Source organism: Diadema antillarum, unplaced genomic scaffold (genome assembly GCF_040938485.1).
Source record: "Diadema antillarum isolate AM-2024a unplaced genomic scaffold, OU_Dant_1.0 seq00001126_RagTag, whole genome shotgun sequence".
Classification (NCBI taxonomy): Eukaryota; Metazoa; Echinodermata; class Echinoidea; order Diadematoida; family Diadematidae; genus Diadema; species Diadema antillarum.
The window spans coordinates 766,464-778,970 of NW_027271940.1; the positions used below are offsets into that span (position 1 = coordinate 766,464).

A 12,507-nucleotide genomic window follows, 5' to 3' on the forward strand; every position below is an offset into this window, starting at 1 on the left:
CCAGTTTGCTGCAGGGGTTCAATTTGCGGCACCCCTAGAAATATCTAACCATATCTTCAAAAGTAGAGGTTTTTTTTTTTTTTTTCTAAACTGGAGAGCTTTCTTTTGATACCAAAATAATGAAATAACTCGGATGATGGCCTTCATAATTCTAATTTAAACTGTCTGTGTCACACTGTTTTTAAAAAAGTATGACTTTCTTAACAAAACATTAAGATTTTGTTCTGTTGCTAGGCAACTATCATCATCCCATGTTCGTATCTTTATACAAAATCTTAACATCAAGAGGCCTGGCATGGTAAGGATTCCTCCTGTGACTGTGTTAAATATTCTAAAATTCATTTCCTTTGTCAGTTTTGAGGATTGCAACAGTGACCAAAATGTCGGGGATGGGTCCGATTTGCAGCACTCCTATGGGATTTACATATTATAGCGCTATTTTACTTGTCAAAATGGGTGGAAATTGATGAAATGAATGCAATCTTGAATAACTATAAAATTGTGAAGGTCTGGGATAATGAATCAAAATAAAGTGTTCTAACAAGCTGAAAACTAGTTGGACCATCAAAAAATATATGTTTTTTGCAAAATTGTAATGCTTGAAGAAATCAGGGGACATATTTGTGTGGGGTGCTGCAAACTGGACCGCCCCCCCCCCCCCCCCCCCCCCCCCCCCCGCGCAAACTGGGTCCCTCAAACTGGGTCTGCTATTCTAAGTATTGTTAAATAAAAATGTGAATAATAGACAATACAAAATTGTTTCTAGAATAAACTGTCTACATTTATTGATTATTGAGAAAAAAAAGTGATATCTCCTTATATTTCATGTTTTATTGCAAAATTTTTTATATGGTATGATGTTTTGTGATACAACTGACCTACACTATGCATAAAATGTGATAACTCAAACATTTTTTAAATCACTGCTCCCAATGGTAAACAGTTACCACACTCCACATAATTTCAACTTCAAGTTTGGTGCTAGTGCTATCTCCCAGACGACTGCCTTAAATCGAGATCCAACACTGATGGTCAGATTAACGCAGTGATACCAATCACAACTATCTATCCCGAACACATAACAGTAACATAAGGTGTTAGCATCAAACCACTGCTGCAAAGTCCACGGGAATTGGGTGACCAAAAAAAAAAAATAAAAAAAAAAAAAAAAAAAAAAAAAAGTGATGGCGCTTGGTTCAGCGTTCAAGTCAAGGACAAGGACAAGTCACAACTGCCTGACTGCAACTGCTTAGTTTTAGACACATAATGAGGAAGACAGATTGAAATGCTACAAATTTCATCCCTTCATACTCATTATTCGAATAGATTGGGGTACAAAAATGGAGCAAGTTAGTAAATGTAAACTAAAAGATAGTTCCTACCTAACCAAAGTTTTAGGTCTCAAAATCAGTGAAATACATGTATTGTAGATTCTAACACAAAGTCATAATCTAAGTAACAGTTTAACACGTTGTGCAAACAATGACTGGCGTAATAATAATGAAGAGTGCAGTAATCACAGCGTACTTACTAGATCTACCCGGTTTCGTCTCATTTTTCGGCTGTTCAATACCCTTAAGAATCAAGATTGCACAAATGGTTCTAAACATAAAGTAAAATTATACCGGCAAATTTACAACATCCGGAATATCCGGCGTAGCGGTGGTTGTACATCCATGCATGCTATAAAATACATGAAACTCCAAGCGTGGGACTAGGCCTATTGGAATTGCGCCTTACTACTGCATATTAAACGCAACACAGCGGGAATGATCTTCGATATTGAATAAATCGTTGTTGTTGTTCAACCTACCAATCTGGAAAATCCGCATGAAATAAGGGTTTGATATAAAGCGCGAAATTCCGTGAAATGATAGGATGTAGAAAATGTTTCCCACACCTCTCGCTGAGATGGTCTCTTGATATTTCCCCTGTAACGTCGTTATTCTGTTGACAATCAGTCTGTTTTGTGCATATAATGCGGATACGCGTATACTTGTATCGTATCGTACGATGGTAGTACATGTATGTTTTATGCGGATGACGAGATGGTGTTGGACTGGTGAAGATTGGATTCCCTTTGTGTAAATCGATCAAAATGTCCGTCCGTATGTCCCTTTGCGCACGCACGTTCTGTGTTCAGCTCTTTGTAACTATCAATGTGACCCAATTTTCAGTTCAATTCAACTCAATAGTTCATCTATTTCCATCAAAAGAAAAATTATGTATAATACTAGTAATGATACGAAGCGGTACATATGTCAACTTGACTTTCATTCAGCTGGGAAGGACAGTTTATCAAACACAATTTAAAATATATGCATGAAAATGGTATTATAACAAAGAAAAAAAATGCACACTTTGTGGTAACAAAAAAGAAGAGTCGTAACAATGGAAAAAAGTTTTCCACTAAAAAAAAAGAAAGAAGAAGATAGGTTTGTAGGACGTAGAACACTGAAATGAAAACAACAGCAACACCAATATACCAATAAGATGCATAAGAAATAACAAAATGTTCAATTCATCTATACCATTGTACATTGTTCATAATATGATGACGCTGATAATACAAGCATACAATCGCCTTTGCTGTCACGGTTCTGATGTATGTAGGCCCTAAAAGCCCTGAATATAACGGCATTTATCATTTTGAATAACTTTCTATTCATGTGTCACCATTTATTACAATACGATAATTAGCAGAATTATCAATGGGAAAAATATGAATCATGGTGGAAAATTGTAGATGCGGCTTCCCATTAGAAACGTTACCAATTTAAGGATCAACTCAAGTTGACCGATAGGCTCTATATTGTTTCATTCCATCTCATTGCAGTCAGTTCCACTTCAAAGTACATCATTGAACAGGAAAAATTTTGTAATTGCAGTAAAGTCCTTATTGTTCTTAATGAAATTAGATAAAGAATAAAACCTAAACCAACAATACAGACAAATGGAAGAGTGATGAGATGGAATAGGAGCCTAAATTAACAAAATAATTCAAAACGTAAATAGGCACTGAATTGATCAGTGTTTCATGTACTAGCCATGACAAAAGAAATCATGGGCACACATTGACTCGGGCAGGATTCGAACCTACGACCTTCTATATTGTAGCTGAGCGGGTACTGCGTTATCATTCAAATTCTTGATTCTTCCGTCGAGTTGTTTTTATTGCAAATTCACGTCGGTGTAATGCAATTATGGTAATAAATAAAGCAATTATATCAACTGATAAATAATAAAGGCACTACCGCTATCCACTACTTTTTTAACACACTTTTTCAGGTTTACTATGTAAAAAAAAATGTATAGGATAGGCCAACATTTATTTCATGCTGGGTTTGGTTTATTAGAAATTAGTAAAGAATTAGACCATGCAGTCCGCAACATGCTTCACTGTTCATGAAACTACAGTCCCTGCAGCAGGGCCGGAGGAACCGGGGTGGGGGGGGGGGGGGGGGGGCTCACTTTTTTTTTTTTCACCATGCACAGGAATAAATTGGGTGTCACCACTTTGGGTTCCCCACTTTTATTTTTACCCCGGAAGTGGCACTATCAGTAGAAAAAAAATGAAACCTTGAAAGTGTGAGCGCGGTAAGGAATGTGAAAGACGCGCTGAAGGGCTTGTGCCGAAAGGGTGGGTTGGGTGGTGGCGCGTCGCGTTAATGGGAACACCACCCTTCGTCCAAAGCCCCCCCGGTTTTGCCGAAAGGGTGCGTTGGGAGCGTTGGGTCGCGTCGCGTTGACTGGAACCCCACCCTTCGTCCAAAGCCCCCCCCCCCCCCCGGTTTTGCCGAAAGGGTGCGTTGGTACTTTTTCTTACGTAATATCAAAAGAATTGAATTTATATTTAACCTTCAAACAACCATTTCAAAGAGGCTATCGTCCGGATCGGTTTACACTCTATTACAACTTGGTCTACAGCCAGTTGGTCTAATAGACTGTTTAATATCAGTTGGTCTAATATATACCAGTTGGTCTAGTCATCATTTCGTCCAATTACTGTTTGGTCTAATTGCTATTTGTTGTTTAATATCAGTTGGTTAGATATGAATTCAAAACTCGTCTTTTAACCCTATAAAGCCCAAGGGGGGGGGGGGGCACATTGTGCCCCCTACCCGATTTTCATTCGCCACTCCTTCGCCCTTAATTCAGTTTTAACCAAATTTGGTGACTTTTCTAAAAATCTTATTCCAAACATTTTGACATATGATTAAGCTATATTTGATATTGCTGGTTGCCATGGCAACAATAAAACTGACAACCATGTCAGTCAGATTTTGCATATTTTTCTGTTCCAATTCCAATTACCCATATTATAATGTATAAAATGGGCGTTTCTTGGCTGAAATTTGCTGAAGGAGCAAAATGTGAAGTAATTATGGCCCTGAAATGTTCTTCCTATTATTTCCTTTGTTTTTCTGTGACAATGCCATAAAACAGTAGATATAATAGAGGTACTTGAAAATAACAGTATTTTCCAAAGATTGCCATTCTATTTTGTGTCATTTTGATTCCTCCACCCAAGTTATACCTCTAATATCATTTGTTTATCACATTATCAATCTGCAAACTTAAAATTCCGATATTATTGGTATATGAAATATGATAACTATATGCATGTACCTATTCCTAACAATACATCACAGGTCTCATAATGTATTTCTTTATTTTGTTATGAATAGCGCCCCCATGTAGTGACCTTGAGAAATTTCGACCATAAAAAATAATGAGCTTTGACTTGCAAATCATTTGTGGCAAATATGAAAAATATTGGTCTATGATAACACATAGTGGGGATAAAGAAATTATACAGAAAAATCATGTTTTTAGCATATTTCCTATGTATTTCTTTATATTTTGGTGAATAGCGCCCTCTATGTGTCACCATGAAAAAAAAAAATCAAGTATGCGGTCATGTAGACTATGAGTTGCTCTACCCATGTGCCGAATGTGACGATGAAACATCAAACAATAACATCAAGATAGCTTGGGCTTTATAGGGTTACATGAGAAAAAGAGAAAAAGTACCAACGCACCCTTTCGGCAAAACCGGGGGGGGGGGGGGGGTTTGGACGAAGGGTGGGGTTCCAGTCAACGCGACGCGATCCAACGCTCCCAACGCACCCTTTCGGCAAAACCGGGGGGGGGGGGGGGCTTTGGACGAAGGGTGGTGTTCCCATTAACGCGACGCGCCACCACCCAACCCACCCTTTCGGCACAAGCCCGCTGAAGCGCTGAAGATTAATTCTGCCTCTTTTTTTCCCCTCTTCTTCTTCTATGCGGTTGTTAGTCAGGCTTTCTTTCTTTTTCATGTAGGCCTACATGGCAATCATAATAGATATCAATACTGTTCTTGACCTAAGCTTAACAAGATATTTCACACAAATGACACTCAAAATGAACTCAACTCAACTCATTATATGTAAATCATTGTGTAGGCCTATATTGATACATGTAAGCGGAAGAATCTGTGAACAGCTCTACTTCTTCCAAATTTACCGATCTTGAGGGAAGTCAACTAGTGGGGGCGCTATGCATTCTTCCATCACAGTGCCGGAAAAACAGAGGGACCTTCACGGCACTGTTCCATAACTGGAAGTCTTCTCGTGTTAGGTGTATTTTTTACGCCGTGTATTTCCGAATGTTGGCCTGTTTGACTCTCCGTGGTATATTGTGCTATTTGGAAAATAAACCACTGTCTATCACGACGGTATGTTTGTTTGTTTTTGTGGTTTTTTTTTCAAAAGTGCACTTTTTTGTGAAATGATGTCACAAAGCAACATCACATCGCCCGCTGCTTCGTAGGTCACTCTGTCTGTGAAATGAAACTATTTCAAACAAAGCAATTGTGACATCACAAAACAATTCTGACATCGCGCACTGCTTCGTAGGTCGTCTAGTAGTGCGAAGATGTATGTCTAGCAAAACAACTCCTACATCACAACGGGCATCACAAAGCAATTCTGGCATCGCGGGCTGCTCCCGTCACTGTGACACAAATAACAATATCGCCCCCCTTTTTTCGTAGTAACATATGGCATCCATCACACAACTTCTCAGACTACATTTTCCCCTTCTTTTGTTTAAATTTCTGATCCCAAATATAGAACAATAATTCGGTGTACTCTGCCCAATTTCGAGTACAGAATCTGAGTAGGCCTTATTACAGTATGCATATTGACTATAGGCATATTACTAGTAATAATCAAATATAACATTTTATACAGCACCTAAGAATAATATCAAAATTGTGATTTCCCAAAAACAGTTCCCATAACATTTGATAGAAAATACCTATCAAACTCCTTAAAGGGGATGGCTAGTAACCGATCAGTGGGAATCAGTGGGAATGCTGAGAGATGATTGTTCCAATCCTTGTTGGATTCATTTAAGAGTACATTATATATCTACTGTTGGGTTATTTGCTTCAGAACGGTCTCATATTCAAGAAATGTGCAGTTTAATGTTTCCAGGTTAGCGTGCCTTGTCAGTGACGGGGCATTAATCTGCACATTACTCGAATATGAGACCGTTCTCAAGCAAATAATTTTCACACAACAGTAGATATATAATATACTCTTAAATGAATCCCACAAGGATTGGAACAATCATCCCTCAGCATTCCCACTGATTCCCACTGATCAGTTACTAGCCATCCCCTTTAACAGACACAGCCGTGCATTAGGCCCCTGGCATGGGCCAAATCAGGGAGGTGATCACCTCGCTGGCCAAATGCACAACTCCCGAAGGACATACTGTCAACGCGGCGCTACGCGCCTTGCTGAATAGACCCGTGGATTTATATCTCATGCCTCGTGCGATATTCGTGCGCAATGCATTAAAAAAATCATGAATTATCCGTATATACTATCAATCAACATATAACTCAGGATGCCAGGGGGTTTGTTGGGGTTCTTGTCTGTTGTTGTTGTTTTGTTAAGGGGAGGGGTGCTTTAAAAATGCCAATGAACTATGGGCAAATTAAATATCGAGTGGTGGAGTATGCTAAAGTTTATAGGACTACAAAACCAAATGGCAGTGTTATATGCAAGAGTGGTTCGTGTACGCAACACAGATATGAGTATGAATATGCCTGTCCGTCTGTGCGTGTGTTGTTGTTGTTGTTTTTTTACAATATAAATCTGAGAGAGCAGTTAAAGATTAATCTATATACATATTATAGGTTTAGAGGGAGAGAGAGAACGAGACTTGGGGAGATAGATGGGTCCAAGATGAAGAAGGTACAATTTATATTTCAACGACTTGTTTTGAAGCTTGAGAACGGAAGTAGAGATCGGAAGCAGATCATTGTGGAACGTCCCTTCAGATTTATAAACTCGTTCCTGGATAATTGATAACTTTGCAAGGGTGCATGTGTGTTGGTTTCATGACAAATTCTTATCAATGATATCTTAACTATAGTTATAATCTCTTTGCATCTCGGTTCGGACCGGCCTTCATAGATTTCTAAAAATATTCATATTTGTATTCGACATCTGTTGTTGTTTTGTTTTGTTTTGTTTTGTTTTTTGTTTTTACTTTTTCGCATTTCTTAGGTTTATTCTTCGTCAAAATGTCATTATTGGTAAATTATAGAACCTTCCTGTTATAGTAAAAGACGTGATGATTATTGCGTCTAGGTTTTTTTTTTTCATGCTATAACTGACCAGATTAAACTGCAACACAGAGCTATTCATCTAAATGAGCTTACGGTAGTGGCCTCAACTCTTAATTATTGCGACAAATTTGTATATAGAATTACAGGGGAATATTAGGGGAAAATATTGCCTTTAGCTATAGAAAAGCTTTTGATCTATTGGCCGGTCTTTTCTTTTGTCAAATTTGATTTCAAGCGACATAAATGGAGACGTTATTCGTGTTGGCATATAGCATGTCAAATATTTTGTTTCCCTCTAAAAATAAAATTTGTAAGATCGCAACTGCTGATCTAGATAATTTTAACAAGCATGTCCGAAACAGGGAACCACGGGACTCGATCGAACCTGTCATCTATTGCTTTCAGGGCAGCGACACTACCACCAGGCTATCCCTGGCTCGGCCGGCAGTGACACGATGAACTTGGAACAAATACCGAAGCTCCGAAATGCCGACATTGTTATGTTAAGTAATCCAAGGCGGACAAGACATTAATGAAAGCAAATTGCGATCTCGGCCCCTTTTACACTTTCACGGATTGCTACATGGATGACCACAGATCGTCATCCGTGGTGTTCCGACATGCAAAATATCGATTTTCCTCCAATGCCGGTGTGAATACGATCCCAACTGGGTGTCTACACGGACAAGTATACACGGACAAGGACGGTGCCTACACGGACAGACAAGGAATGAACACGGACCACAGCGGAAACGACTACGGAGCCAAGGAAAAGCACGGATGCAGCTGGGTCCCTTCACGGTCCTATACTCGGATATCCCCAAAATGTTGACAGATGACTTTTGCTTTTGCTTTTGATCGTACTTTATCATTCTCGGCTTGCCTCCAGAGCTAAGTAAAGCAAGCACACCAGATAATCTGCAGCAGCATATAAGGCCTACATACTTTATTCTCTGCTTGTCGACACCATCAAAGGCAAATCTCTTTTGTTGCAAACTCTCATTTTCCTGGAAAATCATGACATAAACAAAGCAAAAAACAAACAAACAAACAAATCAAAACACACACACACACACACACACACACACACACACACACAAAGTACCAGCAAGGAGATGTGTGGGTGTGTTCCTTCAGCTTCTCAGTACGAACAGTGGGGTTGATGGCTGTACTGATGGGAGAAGATGTGAGCAAATTTCATAGACTTTATGAGCTTGTTTCGGCAAAATACACGAAATTTTCATCCCAGATGGAGCCAATGCTAATTATACGGACATCCCGATGTCCCGGAATGATTACGGAGTCAACACGGAGTATAGCCGGTGCCCATGGCACAAGGAAGGACTACGGAGGCAACACGGAGTTGGACGGTGTCAACAAGGAAGAGTTCGTATTGATTTTCATCCGTGATGTCCCGGATGAAAAATTAAGCAAGCTTGATTTTTTTCCGCGGACATGTCGGATGATCAAGGATAATGCCGGATGACTTTATGGAGTCAACACGTTCATGCCGGAAACAGTATACGGATGATCCCGAATCGACGATCTGTGGTTATCCGTGATGCGATCCGTGAAAGTGTAAAAGGGGCTTTACAAATGTTATTTGTAGCGGGAGACAAATAATATTGAAGAAAACTCACACGTCGACCTTAACCCCCTCTACTTAATATTCTCTTACCTTTTATTATAAGCCAGTTCCACTTTGCGCATGAGCAGAAAAAAAAAGACACGTTGGTTTTTACATTCACTGCTGGGATAAGCATCTGTGCATGATGTATTGTTATGTAATGATTAATCATGTAATCTTTATAATAAATGCCGCTTGCCAGCACATCCACCTGACAGCAAACGTGGTATTTGGCAATATCAATAGAAAGAGGTCGTTGATACATTCAATGCAAGATAATTAAATGGATGCTTTCACAAAAATGGGCGGATCATTCTGGTCATCTGGTGTATGCAAGTCCATTCTTTGTTTGAGCAGTGAATACCACAAATCGTTCCGTAAAGTTTATGCATTCTGCTTTATGTCGCTCTGAAAACGAGTGTAGTGTCCACGACTGAGAAAAACAAAACAAAACAAAGGTCATTCCGATTAATGCATGTGACCATGAGGCGGCATTGAGTTAACTCCGAACTGGCTCATTCTCTGCCCTTCGCTCAACAGTTAGTCACCACACAGCGAGAGGGCCTTGTCAACAGGCACCCGCAGACGACGGAGACAATACGGTCGCTGTTATACCAGGCTGCGGATTATACACCGTCTTCTCGTGAGCGTTTTCGGTTTTCGGTTTTCTATAGCGCCTAAGTGATAGGTCAGCATGCCATCATATTCTGTGTGTTCTTAGCTTTCCATCGATATCTAAAAAATTGTAATTTACATTGAGCTTCCTCAATGAAACCCTTCCATTATTCCATGTTGTAGTACAAGCTGTGTCATGACTGCGAGAGTTGGCCCATAGGCCCTACATGTATTGGGAAACGGGGAATTTACCTTCCCACCGAAGCGAAGTGTCCGGAACACGACCCCCTTGACGTTGCAGTTTGTATATGTAGTTCAGACGAGGAGGTTACAAGGAGGTACAACATTATATTCTTGGTTCAGAGCAAAGGAGTATATAGAGTAAGAGTGCGAGGTGAGAAATTCATTGCAATCGATACACTGCTTGTCAAGAGATATATGCCGTGGTTATGCCGTCTCTGTACATCGAATTATTATATCTGAAGAGGAAACAAACATGTTGTAGGCTCAGTCCCGCCTTTATTCTTCCTTATCCCCCATTATCAGCGATGAAAAACCGAGTACCGTTCTTTCAGTGTTTTTTTATAAACCACGCAATAAGACACACGAATACCCTCCGATATTTTTTAATCACTGAACCATTTGATTTTTTTTCTCCAAATACCCACATGCGTGATATTGGCTCAAACCAGATTGTAACGTAAAAAAGAAAGAATACTCATCAAAAATTTTTCATTTTATAAAGCTGGAGGCAGATAACGGAAGAATAAATTATGTTTTTGCAATACATGCAATTTCCAGTCATCACTATCTCCTTTCCATTTTTAATACCGACTTCCTGTTGTTTTGCTGGTTGGTAAACGTTGGCGTGTACCGCGTCATAAAATAGAATAAAACCGAAATAATATTCTTGAAATCATTGCGTTCCCGCCGGGTAACAATAGCGTGAAACAGCTTGAATAACACATGCTAATCTACTTGCGCCGATCTTCAGAAAAGATAGATGTGTTCAGACGAGGGCAGTTTTGGTCGGAGGAAGGTTGGTCGGAGCAAGGAGGTTTAAGAGTTGGAGTTCCAACTGGCTGTAATTATTCAAACAGTTGTCAGATTTCTATTGATGTACAAAAGAATTTCACAGGTGCATTTGTGTCTTTGATAATCGATGTTCGAAGCCGCCGTCTTGCTGAGCAATCTGAAGATTCATTTTGAACGTTAATGATATATTTGCCATATTTTGCTTATTTATTTATTAAATGAAATGAAATTTCACTTAATGATAAAGCATGTAAAACAAAAATCAATCCCGTGCAGAAATTTGAGCAAAAGTGTAAATCAGAGCTGTATCATGTGAAAATGTTTAAAACTGTACCATCCTGGAAAGCCGGTTTTATCACTTTTCTGCTTAATTCCAACAAATAAAACTGACCTGGAATAATCTTCAAATGTAATTCTTTATTGATAGATATATCAGATTAGTGCCCGGGTATGCCCAGTCGAGTAATTTTCATCTTTATTTCAGCATTTTTTGCGCAATTTCTATTCGCACATCCCTCGTGTCTGTACCACCTACCTTGTATAAGAAGGGATAGCGAAAAGTAATTACATACCATCACAAAGACATATCTTCCTTAGAAAGTGGCTGGTGATTATGCAATGAGACACGAGTCAATTGTCTTCCTATCTGCGTGGCAGATCCTGTTTGGCACATGCTTCAAATATTTTTGAGCGGCGGCATCGAACATCTAGCAAAGGAAATAAGACAGTTGTGACTCCATTCTCTTGAACCTCCTTGGTCGGAGTAACTTCGGAGGAAAGGCCGGAATAGTGCCCGTCTGAACAAGGTCGTGGTAACTTCCTCCGGTCGGAGGAACTTACCACGATCTCTTCCTCCGACCAAGATACTCCTGAGTTTTCTTAGGATTATCTCGCTACCACGACTTGCCGGTCGGAGTAAATTGCCCATGCAGACAAGCCCTCGGAGTATCTCTGAACTTACATACCTTACGATCTAGGTAAAACTTCCGGGATCAAATAGCAATGCTGACATTTTGCGAGTACACGTGCGCGTGTAGTGCAATTCTAACCTATCGGTCGATCGTGACGAAGAAGCTTAGAAATTTCCATGACCGAGAATTGAGAAGGAAGATAAATGCCACTGGTAAAAAACAGTCGTATGCATGGTCGACGTGCGCGGCGCTACCACTTCCGGAAGTTACACCGACCCTCCACGGTGATCCCCGCGAAGGCCGCGGGAAATTGGTCGGAGTTTCTTCCCACGACCGTCGTGTGGACACAGGGTCGTGGTAAGATAAGTATAAATTTTGATTTTAATTGCTGCGCTACAAAATTTTACTCCGACTAGAAATACGTCTTAACATGGCTAATGTAACAGACGCATTTTTAGCTCACCTGAGCCAAAGGCTCAAGTGAGCTATTGCGATCGCCCTTCGTCCGGCGTCCGTCGTGCGTCGTGCGTCGTCCGTCGTCCGTCGTCCGTCGTCCGTCGTCCGTCGTGCGTCGTGCGTCGTGCGTAAACTTTTTACATTTTCATCTTCTTCTTGAAAACCCCATGACCGATTTTCATCAAACTTGGCAGGTAGCATCCCTAGGGGGTTAGGAACTCAATTTGTTAAAATGGGCA

The 12,507-nt window shown here is 40.0% G+C and overlaps 1 protein-coding gene across 1 annotated transcript in view; it reads right to left on the bottom strand.

Annotated features, from left to right (window-relative positions):
- The window catches only part of LOC139743998 (protein furry homolog-like), a 93,032-nt gene extending 91,096 nt beyond the window's left edge, over positions 1 to 1,936 (bottom strand). Inside the window, exon 1 of the mRNA XM_071654466.1 lies at positions 1,814 to 1,936. The gene's annotated coding sequence lies outside the window, so the exon portion shown is untranslated. The remainder of the gene's footprint in view (positions 1 to 1,813) is intronic.
- Between the last annotated feature and the right edge of the window lie 10,571 nt (positions 1,937 to 12,507).